At 38.1% G+C, this 13,986-nt stretch overlaps 1 protein-coding gene across 1 annotated transcript in view; it reads right to left on the bottom strand.

The window, feature by feature from the left end:
• The window catches only part of LOC148952215 (apolipoprotein D-like), a 48,703-nt gene that overhangs the window by 18,969 nt on the left and 15,748 nt on the right, over positions 1–13,986 (bottom strand). The gene's annotated exons all lie outside the window — the stretch shown is intronic.

Genomic DNA, 13,986 nt, shown 5'->3' with positions numbered 1-13,986 from the left:
GTGCTAACATCGTTCTTCACTTAGGCAGCGCGGTTTCGCTGCCTATGATAATAAGCACTAAGTACGATTTATCACACTAGTAATAATAACAACAGATTTATGAAGAATCCTGAATCTTCAAACCTTTATTTTGAAGTATGTGGCTGACAATAATAATGAAAAGTAGCATCAAACCCCCCACCTTGAACATAGTCAATAATCCCCCACCTTGAACAACAAGGAAAATCCCTTTTTTGCATGGGTGGCACTGATCTGTCTACCTTTTTTTTCAGGGCTAGCGGTTTACTAGGACATCATAGAGAGATGTTTAATGGCTCATTCAAAAGCTGTTTCTCCTATCTACGTGCTTTTTATAAATTCCGCCATCTGCAAGTACCACATGGCACTAAAAATGGCACTTTTTGTGCCGTTTCTCAAGGGGTGGGGCCTGCGGGCGACAAGAACATCGCAGGCAGATTTTTAATAGCTCATATAAAAGCTATTGTTCATATCTACGTTCTTTCTATAAATTCCATCATCATCTGCAAGTTCCAAATGGCACTAAAAACGGCACTTTCGGTGCCATATCTCAGGTGGAAAGCTTCCCACCATTTCCCCCAACACATTCAATCAAAACATCCTCAAAATGTTTTTGAGGATGACAACCCCCCATAGACCCCAGGGCAAAGGTTGTAAGTTATACTCCGGGGGCATATAAGGTTTTATAGAAAGCATTGTCGAAGAAGCTTCAAAAAGGGCTCATTCAATTAGGATTTGAGGGGGCCAGTGCCCTTATTAATAGTCAAAAGCGATCGGAGGGCGAAAGCCCCCCTCCCCACGCCAATAATTTCCCCAAACACTTTTGATCAGCATTTTGATATAGCCATTTTTTTTTAACGGAGTTGAAGGGTCCGGAAATTATATTTTTGAGTATGAGAACCCTCCTCCCCACAGCCCTCAGGGCTAAGTTTGTAAGTTATGCCATGGGGCATATAATGTTCTTATAGAAAGCGCTGTTGTAAAAACTACGAAAAGGCCTCATTCGATTGGAAATTAAGAGGACTATTGCTGCTTTTAATAGTCGAAAGTAATCGGAGGGAGAATCACCCCTCCCCCACGCCCATCATTTCCCCAAACATTTCCGATCAAGATTTTGATATGGCCATTTTGTTCAACGTAGTTGAAAGGTCTGAATATTATGTGTTTGAGGATGAACCCTCCCCCCCCCCCCATAGCCCTTAGGACAAGGGTCGTAAGTGATGCCCTTGGGACTTTAAAAAGGGCTTATTCGATTGGAAATTGAGAGGACTACTGCCTTTTTTATTAGTGATCGACCCCCCCACGTCCATAATTTTCCCAAACACTTCCAATCAATATTTTGAGATAGCCATTTTGTTCAACGTATCAGAAAGTTTTGGATATTGTATCTTTGAGAATAACAAATCCCTGCAGCCCTCAGGGCAAGGGTTGTAAGTTATGGCCTGAGGACTTGTAAGGTTTTTATAGAAAGCGTGGTCATACAAACTTCGGAGGGGGCTCATTGGATTTGTCATCAGACGCTCTAGTGCTCTTTTTAAGAGTCAAAGTGATTGTAGGAAAGCTACCCCCCCCCCACACACACACACTTCGCATTGTCCCGAAATGCCTCTAATAGAAATTTTGAGATAGCCATTCTATTCAAAATAGTCCAAATATCATATAACAAGGCTTTTGGGTTTGAAACAAACCCGAGATATTAGTGTCAAGGGTTGTAAGTTATGCCCGGAGGGTATTTAAGGTTTTTATGGAAGGGATGGTTGATTAAGTTTAGAAGAGGCTCAGTTTTTTTCCTGAAAAAGACTATCATAGGTAGCGCACCCTAAGTAAAGAACGATGTTGGCACAATGTATTACTTTTTTTCCTTTAGACCAGGGCACTTCGTATCGAAGGAGTGGTCGTAGAAACTTCGAACAAGGCTCATTCGATTGGAAATTGGAATAGCTAGTGCCCTTTTTAATAGTCAAAATTGATTGGAAGGCAAATAACACCCCTCCCAGGCCCTCCATTTCTCCAAACACATCCAATCAAAATTTTGAGATAGTCATTTTGTTCAACGTAGTTGAAAGTTCTGGAAATTATGTCTTTGAGGATGGCAACCCCCACAGCCCTCAGGGCAACGATTGTAAGTATGCCGTGGGTGCATATAAGGTTTTTATAGAAAATTTTGTCGTAGAAACTTCAAAAAGGACTCATTCGATTGGAAATTCAAAGGGCTTGAACCCTTTTTAATAGTCGAAACTGATTGGAATGAAACCAATCCACCTCTCACACCCAGATTTTCCCTAAACACCTCCAATCAAAATTTTAAGATAGCCATTTTGTTCAACGTAGTTGAAAGTTCTGGAAAGTATGTCTTCGAGAATAACAACCCCCCAACAGCCCTCAGGGCAAAGGTTATAAGTTATGCCCTGGGGGCATATAAGGTTTTTAAAAGGCCGTACCGAGGAGGGTTACGGCCTTTTTCGGTGGGGTTTTACTAAAAAAAAGTTGGGGGGGGGGGGGTTTACACACAAAAAAACTCAAAAAACGCATATAAAATTACGATTTTACGAGTCAGACAAAAAATTTCGGGTGGGGGCCAAACCCCCTCCCCCCTCCCCTGGATACGGCCTTGGGTTTTTATAGAAAGTGTTGTTGTAGAAACTTCCAAAAAGGGCTCATTCGATTGGAAATTGAAATGGCTATTAAATTAATCGAAATTGATTGGAAGACCACTAACAACCCTTCCACGCCCACCATTTCCCCAATCACATCCAATCAAAATTTTGAGATAGCCATTTTGTTCAACGTAGTTGAAAGTTCTGGAAATTATGTCTTTGAGGATGGCAACCCCCCTACATCCCTCAGGGCAAGGGTTGTCGGTTATGCCCTGGGGGCATATAAGGTTTAAAAGCGTGTAAATAAGGAAATGGTATTTGAAAGTGTGGTATTAGAATTATGTAAATCGGGACAGAAATTTTTGTGGTTGTAGTGTTCCGCCCGCCGTCAGGTTCTACTGAGGAATTCTTGGAGCTCCTAGAAAAGCAATTGGATGAGCTTGGTGATGATAATAAACCTTTGTTCGTGTGTGATGATTTTATTCTGGACCTAAATGGAGTGAGTGCTAATCCTAAGATTCGTGAATTCTTGAATGTGATGTCTTGTTAAGGTGTGTTTCCTGTGGTGAATATTTGTACTCGGGTAACTGCTAATTCTGAGTCCCTCCTTGATAATATTTTGATATTAAGTATGATTCAGTTTCGGTTGCGATTAATGATGTTTCTGATCACTTTGGTGTTCTGCTGTGTGTGAATAATTTTTGCACACGGAAGAGTAAGAATTCAAAAACACATAATGATCGATTCAGAATTGATGGCGATGTTTTGGTTCTATTTAAAAATGAATTAGAAAAATGTAAATTTCAGTTTTTTGAAGATAGTGAAATTGATGTAAATATGAAGTTTTGTTTATGGTATGGTAAAGTCAATGAAATATTGAAGTCATGTTTTAAAATGTCAAGGCAGACTGTTCAAACCGAGACACCAGATAAACCTTGGATTTCTAAAGTAGCCTACTGATGGCTGGGATAATGAAAAGGAGGTGGTTATTTAAATATTCTAATACATCACCACATGCCGAAGAGAGGTACAGAAAATATAATAACGAATTGAATAAGCAACTTCGAAAAGCTAAAATAGAATATTTCAGAGAGGAATTTAAAAAGTCAGAAGGAAATCCTGCGGAGACCCGGAAAACTATCAACTCGGTAATTTGCCAACCCAAAGTTCTGTTACCCCAGTTTGTGCCTCATCGCCGCAGGAAGCAGCTGATCAGATGTGCGACCACTTTGCAAATATTGGAAAATATATGGTAGGTAAAGGATCCTCCTCATCTGTAGAAGAGTCTTTTGTCCAGTTTTTACCTGTGGCTAGTGATGTTTCTGCTGTTTTGCGTCCGATTAAAGTTGAGGAGCTCCGAAAGACAGTATGGAGTATGAAGAATGCCACAGGTAGTGATTATTTTTCCCAGAAAGTTTTGAAGCATGTATTTCAAGTTGTATCAGAGCACTTGGTGTACCTATTTGATCAGTGTATGAAATATGGTATTTTTCCTAATTGCTTTAAGTCGGCTAAAGTTATTCCGTTATTTTAAGGTGGTAATAAGAATTCTTTCCATGATTATAGACCTATATCTCTTCTCCCAGTGTCTAGCAGAGTGTTTGAAAAGATGGTAAATGCCAGAATGGTTGAGTTTTTAGAATTGCGGAGACTTCTAAGTCCAACCCAGTTTGGATTCCGAAGAGGAATATCGATGGATCAGGCCGTTCTGTTTTTGGTGACGCTCGTAAATGATGCCCTGGATGCTGGTTGGAAAGCGGCTTCAGTTTTCCTCGATATTGTGAAGGCCTTTGATTCGCTTGATCATAGTATTCTGCTTGCATAACTTGATAATTATGGATTTCGTGGTGCGTTCTTAGGCCTTTTAAGGTCTTTCCTTCATAATCGTTCTTTGTATGTGAGTGTTGGAGGTCAAGTATCGGGTACAAAGAAAGTTGAATATGGTGTGCCACAAGGGTCTGTGCTGGGGCCTACACTGTTTTTAATCTTCATTAATGACTTATGCGGAGCTGTGGAGGGTTTGTCGTTTGACTTGAATTTCCCCGTTAGTGAAACCATAAAGTTAATTATTGCGCTATTTGTGGATGATGCGCATTTTACAGTGGCAGCGAAGACAGAACTGCAACTCATGGAGAAGCTTATTACGGGTATGAACCCATTTGGGAAATGGACTAGAGCTAACAAACTGACGTTAAATATCAATAAATCCCAGTTTCTAATTTGCGGAAGAAACTCCAATTACTATCCATGGATTAATGAGCTTAGACTTGTTGATACTTCAATCCAGTGACTAAAGACTGTCAAGTACCTTGGTGTCCTGATAGATGAATGTTTAAGTTATAAACCCCATATAGAGTTGTTAAGTCGTACGATTGCAAGGAATGTTGGGATTATGAGAAAGCTGAAGAATTTTTTCCCCTGTGATGTAATAAGGTCTTTGTATTTTTCTACTGTTCACCCGTACCTTTTGTACTGTAATTTCGTTTGGTCGAGTACTTTCCTGACACATGTACTTCCGTTTCGTGCGATGCAGACCTCGGCTTTTAGAGTGCTTTGTGGTGATAAAAAAGGTGCATCAGTGAAAAGGAGATATGTTGAACGACCTATTCTGCCTTAACACGGAGTTTCTAAATTTTATTCAGCTTTGTTTTTGTTTAAATAAGAGCGTGGATTATTGCCACAATGTTTCTGTCAAATGTTCGTGGCTGGATGTAATGTCCATGAATACTCAACCAGAACAGCGTCCCAGATAAGACGACCTCAGGCTTCAACTCGAAGATCATTTTTTCTCTGTCCGTCATGTGGGATCGGGGTTTTATAATAGTTTACCAATGAATTATAAGTTGAAAAAAATACTGCTAGTTTTAGGAGTAGGTTAAAATCTCTGTGTTTTGGTGAGTATAATATTTCTTAGCGATTTTCTCTTGAGTGGTCTCTCAGTTGTATTTTTGTTATTTTTTATTGTGGTTGGGTGAGGGTGGTAGTGAGAGAACGGTGATAATTAATTATAGTTTGTTTTTTTTATTTTAGGAGTTACACCAAGTTGGAGGAGGTTGTGCGTACTTTTCTTCTATTCTTTTTTATTTAATTATTGTTTTTCGTTGTTGATAGCGATGTATATATCAGGTTTTTTTTTGAAGGGTGTATAGCCTAAACAATTTTGCTTCTGGTGGTTGATTTATATATTTTTTTGATTTAAATGAAAAACCCTTATTACTTAAAACCCCCTCTCACGCCCACCTTTTCCCCAAACATATCCAATCAAATTTTTGGGATAGCCATTTTGTTCAACGTAGTTGAGTTTTGGAAATTAGGCCTTTAAGGATGACCACCCCCCCCCCAGCCCTCAGGGCAAGGGTTTTAAGTTATTCCCGGGGTGCATATAAGGTTCCTATAAAAAGCGTTGTCACAAAAACTTCAAAAACGGCTCATTCGATTGGGAATTGAAATGGCTAGTGCCAATTTTAATAGTTGACAATGATTGGAGGGCAGCTATACCCCCTCTCACGCCCACCATTTTTTCAAACACATACAATCAAAATTTGAAGATAGCCATTTTGTTCAACGGAATTGAAAGATCCGGAAAATTATGTCTTTGAGGATGCAAACCCCCACAGCCCTCAGGGCAAGGGTTGTCGGTTATGCCCTGGGGGCATATAAGGTTTTTATATAAAGCGACGTTGTAGAAACTTCAAAAAGAGCTCAATCGATTGGAAGTTGAAAGGGCTAGTGCCCTTTTTAATAGTCAAAAGTGATAGAAGGGCAACTAACCCCTCTCTCCTGTCCAGCTTTTCCCCAGACACATCCTATCAAAATTTCATTTTGTTCATCGTAGTTGAAAGTTCGGGAAATTAGGTCCTTTAGGATGAAAACCCCGTCAGAGCCCTCAGGGAAAGGGTTGTAAGTTAAACCCTGGGGCATATAAGGTTTTTATAGAATGTTGTGTCGTAGAAAAAAGGGCTCATTTGATTGGAAATTGAAAGGGCTAGTGTTCTTTTTAATATTCGAAAGGGAATGGAGAGCAACTAACCCCCTCTCACACCCACCACTGCCCCAAACACATTCAATCAAAGTTTAGAGATAGCCATTTTGTTCAACATAGTTGAAAGTTCTGGAAATTATGTATTTGAGAATCACAAACCTTATATGCCCCCAGGGCTTAACTTACAACTCTTGTCCTGAGGGCTGTGGGGGGGGGGGGAATGTCCTCTGTAAAGACATAATTTCCAAATCTTCCAAATACGTTGAACAAAATGTCTATCTCAAGATTTTGATCGGATGTGTTTGGGGAAATGGTGGGCGTGGAAGGGGTGTAAGTTGCCTTCCAATCACTTTCGGCTATCAAAAAGGGCACAAGCCCTTCCAATTTCTAGTCAAATGAGCCCTTTTCGAAGTTTCTACGGCAACTCCTTCGATACGAAGTGCTCTGGTCTAAAGAAACAAATAAATAATACATTCTGCCAGCATCGCTCTTTACTTAGGCAATGAAAAGCTTGGATGTATAATACGGTATAATTGTAGTAATTATGGTCCAAAACTCTTTACTGGATGTTTGCAAGAGCACCTTCCGTATGTTCCTCCTCCCTGCCCCCTCAATAAGCTACGCAATTAAGGTGCTACAGTCACCAATATACTAAATTTGATTTTTAGAGTCTTTGTTCTGTTAGTAGAGCATTGGACTTCATATTAGTGTCTTGTGTTCGATTCCTGCTTGGCTATTTTTTCAATCACGATTTTGGCCCTTCTATATCATTATTTTTCAGATAATTCACTCCTTTTGTAAATGTGATGCACTCATTTTTAAAGCATGTCTTGGGAAGGAATTTTGTCAAGAATTTGTTTCAAAAAAGAATAGAGGTCATTCAGTTCATGGTTTGCAACGACATTCTTAGTTGATCACTAAATCAATATCCCAACGAATGGCGTAATTTTGTAAACATAGGTAAATATCAAGGAATAATAGGTAAATAGGTGAAGTTATAATTTTTGTTCATTTTAAGTTTCAACTTCGCTCTTTACTTTCCCTCGGAAAAAAACTTTGTTTTTTATAAATTAGTTATTATCGGACACAGTTTTCCGTCGCCGAGCAGAAACTGAATCACATATCGAAACCCCAAGCCACCTCAGACTTTGAACACAAGGAATAACGAAAAAACAGCAGTTTAAATTTCCTGTACCTAATGAATTATTAAACGACAAAGATTAACATTAAGTTATATTTAAGGATAAACATATCTTTTAGGAAGAAGAACGCACCTGTATTAACACCCTATGCTAAACCAAATTTAGATCGGCTAATAAGTAGCAGATCATCGGCGCATCCAAGGTGTCGGAAAACCCATTAAAACAGGCAAAGGGTATCTTCAAAAGAACACTAGATATACAATCACTGAGAAGGTATGGAGAAAGCACCCCTCCTTGTCTAACTCCACGGCGAACTGGTATATTTCCAAAAATCTGATCTTTTGATTCTAATCTTCCATAAGAATTGAGATACCAAAGCTTTAAAAATAAAACGATAGAGGAGATGACCCCAAGCTCATATAGTGAACAAGGAGCTTGTGAATGAGCAACACTGTCGAACGCTTTGGACACATCAAGTGCACATATATGCAGAACTTGTCCTTTGACATTAGTTTTTAAACAGTTCGTGGTAACGAACTGTAGGTAAGGAGCGACCCGACTCCATAGTACCTGAAACTCTAAAAAACGAAATTTTGATACCAATAGATATTTCAAAAGAATTGGATTTTTATGCTGGTCTCAAATATATAAGTTTCATTAAGTTTAGTCTTACCCATCAAAGGTAATGGGCCTGAGAAAATTAAAAATGAAAAATTTTATAGTTATTGCCATACGAAATATCACGGATGCGTGTTTATTTATTTTTTCCAGGAGTGATTATATCGACCCAGTGGTCCTAGAATATCGGGAGAGGTCTTATAGTGCCCTTTTTAAGTGTACAAAAAATTGGAGGGCAACGAGGCCCTTTTAATCCCAAAATCGTCCGATCAAAATTTGGAGATAGCCATTTTATTCTGCATAGTTGAAAGGCCGAATAGATATACCTTTGGAGATTTTATGACCCCCCGCCCCCCACAGTCCCTGGGGAAAGGTCTTTAAGTTACAAAATTTGCCCGGTGTTTACGTGTAGTATTTTCAATTGGGAAGTATGCATACATTTTCGGATGAGGGGGCGAATTTTCTACAGGTGGGATTTTGCACGGGGCAATTTGTCATGGGGAGGGAAACTTTCAGGGGTTGAATTTTTCAGGGGAAATTGTACACTGGTGAAGCTTGCCAGAATTCTTTCAGGAGATTTTTCATATGTCTTGCTTTCTCTTTGTCCATTCAATTTTACACGTGGAGATGTTAAGGGTAAGTGCCCGGGGTAAATTTTCACCAGGATAAATTGTGCAGAGTAGTGGTTCTCAAAGTTATTTAGACACTGTACCCCTTTTTACCCACAAAACATTTTAGGTACCCCTTCTCAGTTACCGATAGACCTACTAAGTAAACTATAGCTAAAATATAAATAAAATCGCCAGTCCTAGAGTTAAAGGGTTGTTTTATTTTTGTTGGCTGGCCATGTACCCCCTTAAAAAATTTGCGTGCCCCCAAGGGGTACACGTACCACAATTTGAGAACCAATGGTCTAGATAATAAATCGGTCAAGAGGAGGGATTTTTCCGTGGATGTGTAGCCAGATTTCAAGGCATTATTTAAAAAACGATTAGAATTTTAAGTTTGAAATCTGTCCTAATTCTTTAAGAATGACTCCTGAAACACTATGTTCTTTTAATTAGAACAATAAGAAGCTTTTTTTAAAAGTACTAAAAACTTTAGCGTAATCACCCAGGTATTGACGATGGGACAGCCCCCCTTATATACGTAATAATTTCTGTTCGTTTTAAGTTTTAATTCTGCTCCTTACTTTCAGTTGAAAAAAACTTGTTTGTTTTATTTAATTCTTAAAAGAACGGTTAGGGCGCGATGCGCATGTTGGCAGCCAATACGTTTTTTAAACCCAAACTGATTAGTAGCATAATTAACTAAATCAATATTATGAGCTAATAAAACATACTCAAATAACTTACTAATATTACACACGACAGCTATAGGTCTATAATAATAATAATAATTTATTTCTTAACCACAAAAGCTTTAAACAAGCATTATAATGTTGAGTAAAAACAGCTAAATACACACAAAAAATACAAAACATACAAAAAACGAAAAATAATGAGTATGGAACTAAAAATTTACATTAAATAAATACAAAAAATTATATACACACACACGCACAAAATAAAGAACTATAGAGAAATAAGAAAAATAACATTAAATTAACACAAAAAAAATTCACAAAAAAAAAGAAGAAAAATACAACAAAGAAAAGAGAACTATAGAAAAATTTTTACAAGATAATTATGTGGAGAAAGCCCACCTTCCTGTGTAGCTATTGCTACTTTAATGTTTTATCAGGTACACTATATTTACCGATTAGAACCCGGTTACGTGTCCAAGGAGGAATGAAAAGGAGAAACTTACAATACCCGATATAACTACTCCGAATTCTTTTTAAATAAATCGATGGGGTAAATTCCTGCCACATAAAGGACTGAATGATTGCAGTATGTAGAGTCTAGTTTTGGCAGCGCCCGTCTATTATATTTTCCTCGATTGGGAACAATTTTCCCGTATCCAAATTGTATTCTTTTAGAAATATCGTAAACAGTGCGCTGAGGGAAACTGGAAAGATTATTAGTAAGGGTTATACCCAGCCACCGCAAGGAATCAGACGGAATAGAGAAAGTATCACTATTAAGAAGAGATGAAGAAGTTTAAGCGAAAGATAAAAACTCATACTTCTCTTTATTTAACGAAAGGCCAATCCCAGAAAAAGCATTGGAAACAGAAGATACCATTTTGGAGAGACCAGTCCTACTCCGACTAATTAGGAGCAAATCATCAGCATAAGCAAGATACGAAACATCTGAAACATTAGAGAAATACGTAGAGGATATTTTCGGAAGCACGCCAGAAATACAAATTTTAAAAAGTGAAGGTGACAAAACGCCACCTTGTCTTACGCCTCTTTTAACTTTAATAGTAATAGTTGATGAATATTTCAAACTAAGGAAAGAATTAAGTTAACGTCTGAAATATAAAGGGAATAAAAAAGCTGGGAATGGATTACATTGTCAAATGCTTTGGGAAAATCTAAACCACAAATGTAAATTCCACCACACTTAGAATCACTATTCACAAGAAGGGATGCTAAAATAGAATGAGGATGCTGACAACCCACCCCAGGTCAAAAACCAAACTGGTTCTTTCCTTCATTACTCCAATTAGTTAGATGGAGAAGAATAATATTTTCAAGTAATTTACTTGTATTACAAGAAACAGTAATGGGAGGTTATGAAGAACAATCAGCAGGAGATTTTCCCCGTTTTAATATAGTGCCACACCTGAAACTCTTTGAACACTAGAAGTGCATATACACATCTGAAAAAGTAACTGTCAATGAAAAAGAAGTGCAGGACAACTTTGCGAAAGATGAACTTTAAATATCCCGTCTAAATCAATGGGTTCAGATTTTAAATTCTTAAAACCACCACATACAGCAGAATATGAAATGGGAATTGCATGTCGCTGTGAAATACAGATAGAAAAAAAAAGGTGCAAGGAGATGAGAATACACCACACGTACGGAATAGTTAACAACAGAAGTAATAGAAGAATAATGCATCTGCCAGATAGATGGTGGTATGGCATCACTGCAAGAATAAGCATTTTCAACCTTTTCAGAAATGTATGAAGAGCACACAACGTGGTCAATGTAAGAAGTACTTCCAGAGTGATGGATATAGGTGAAGGGTAGAGATTTAGATATGATGCGGTATAGTGGGAGACAATCAAGAGCAAAATCCTTTCTAACACAGTCAGTATTGATATTTGTATTAAGATCACTGATCTCTATGTAATTTAGAGATTGAGACACCAAGCGTTTAATTACTTTTCTCAGAGAAGCACAAGCCTTCGCAAAGATTGTAATTGAGCGGTTAGATCTGTTATCATGCGGAAAATATGAGTTAATCAGAATAGTTGATCCGACTCGGACTGCTAAGAAGAATTCATCATCCTGATAAACGATAGGGGTGGGAAAATATGTATTACGCTTAAAGATGCATACAAGACCCCCTGATGGACGGCCACCAGTTACCCTGGCAGAGGTCAAAAATGCTATGTGGTTTGGAAGTCGACGCAGACAAACAAACTAGTTGGCAAACAAACTAGATCGTACTGGATGCATAATTCATCAATAAAAAAAAGTGTTTGTCCTTAGTTCCATTAATATTGAAGGACATCACAGAAAAATGAAAAGTTATTGATATGGATGGGGTCCCTTTTTTAGTCTGTCTTGCATAATAGGACAAACTAAGCTGTAAAATGGGTGATTTTATCGCAGTTAGCACATCTAGGAAGGGCAATAAATGGTTTATCTTTCGTAGAAATGTGTGCTTCAGCACAACGGACACATTTGGGAGTATAAACCGGACAAGCGTGTTGAAAGTGGTTGGGGGAGTGACATTTAAAACAGCATTTTGGCAATTCTTTGTATTGGTAGACCCGAAAGAATTCGCAAGCCAAGCTACACTCCTACCTTTAAAAAAATTGAGTGAGAATAAGAGTATTCGAACTCGATTTTTACGGACAGAGATGAGCCAAGTCTCTTTGCATTTTTTATGCCATTTTGAATAGACAGTAAATCAGTGTCCTCTCCGGTTGGTTTAACTCGTATTATTCCAAATAAAAAAACGCTTAGAAAGTACTTTAGTAGCAGTACCAGTCATTTTTTCATGCAGAGAAGCACAAAAATCCTCAGTAGCTGATTTCTCAATGTTAATATACCATTTGGCTTTTAGGGGCTTGACAATGTGTACTAATTCCTGACCGTTGATCTTATCAAAAACTGTTTTCTGTTTCAGAGGATCAGAAAGGTCAGTGGGTATATTCGAAACAACTATGGTTGCATGGGTATCAGCAGTTGAAATAGGCAGGGGGAGTTTTGATATTTAAGCTGGTAGCTATCAAGGGCTGAAGACATACCAACGACGGTCTGATGCAGCAGGTTGATTTTGACAAATAACGAAGAATAAGCAGCTGCCGAAAGGCCTGGTGCTTCAGTGGGAAGCGTAATCACAAAAGTTGGCACAGAATCGCCACTCCTATCTCTAGCTATTAGGAGTGAAAAATGTCTCTAAAGTGGTTTTAAACAGGATTAGAACCCTTTCTCACCGGGCAATCTTCATTGGGGGCACACATCTCCCAAAGTTTAGTTTATGCATCCTTCACTTCATTTAAATCAGCAAAAAAGTCAATTCGATATTTCTTGATCATATCATTATCAACACCATTCAAAAAATTACTTTGCACATAGTTTGGCGAATAAACCAGTTCTCAACAGGGCTTCCACTTCTAGGGAGATTACCCTATTTTAGGGAGAAATCACTTCTTTTAGGGACACTTATTTTGAATCTAGGGACTAATGGAAATCTGAGGGAAAGTAAGAATTTTTAGGGAAATCTGGGGTAAAGGAAGGATTTTAAGGGAAAATTTTATTTTTTTCAAACAAAAGGCTGAAAAATTTCCAAAAACTGAACCCAGGAATGCTACTTAGATAGCCTAGTATTTATTTTATTTTATATGCAATGTCTTTGAATATTGTAAACTACCAACATAAGGGAGCATTAGTTAGACTATGCAGCAATTGTGGGCAAGATTTATATTAACAGATTATCCAGAAGGCTAAGATATAAACTAACATATATGGTCAGAATTGCGTGCTCAATGCAAATATAACATTCATTTGTATTAGAAATGAACTTTACCTCCTGATTTTTACCATCTCTAAATTGAATTCTAATGATGGATTGGCTGAGGGTCTTACTAACTGTATCAAACAAGTCATTGAATAAAAACTCAATTCCCTAGCAAAATATTGTTGGGTTTTGTACAAATACTACTAACGTTAGGCTTGGAGCCAATAGATCTGCTTCAACGCTAATGAAAACCACGGTGTCCCATATATTGAATGTGAAATGGTCATGCCGTCTTATTCACTTATGTTCATCCTATGCATGCTTGTCACTTCCAAAGACTTGGCGCGAATTATCTGTGCCCAGTTTTCCAGAAGCGCTTCCATACGAGATAAGTATGCTGAAATTCAGGAGTTCTTTCAATCCAAAGCACTCTCATTTCCACCAGGATAAACCCGTTGGATGTTCCTTCAGGTCTGCATAAAGAGGCTTATTGAGCATCGGTTTGCTATTACTCAGTATTTCATATAGACCACGTTTGACGG

The sequence above is a fragment of the Artemia sp. Qi Xiang Cuo genome, chromosome 5, assembly GCF_049724085.1.
Source record: "Artemia sp. Qi Xiang Cuo chromosome 5, ASM4972408v1, whole genome shotgun sequence".
NCBI classification, from domain to species: Eukaryota; Metazoa; Arthropoda; class Branchiopoda; order Anostraca; family Artemiidae; genus Artemia; species Artemia sp. Qi Xiang Cuo.
This window is presented reverse-complemented; position numbering and strand designations above follow the sequence as displayed.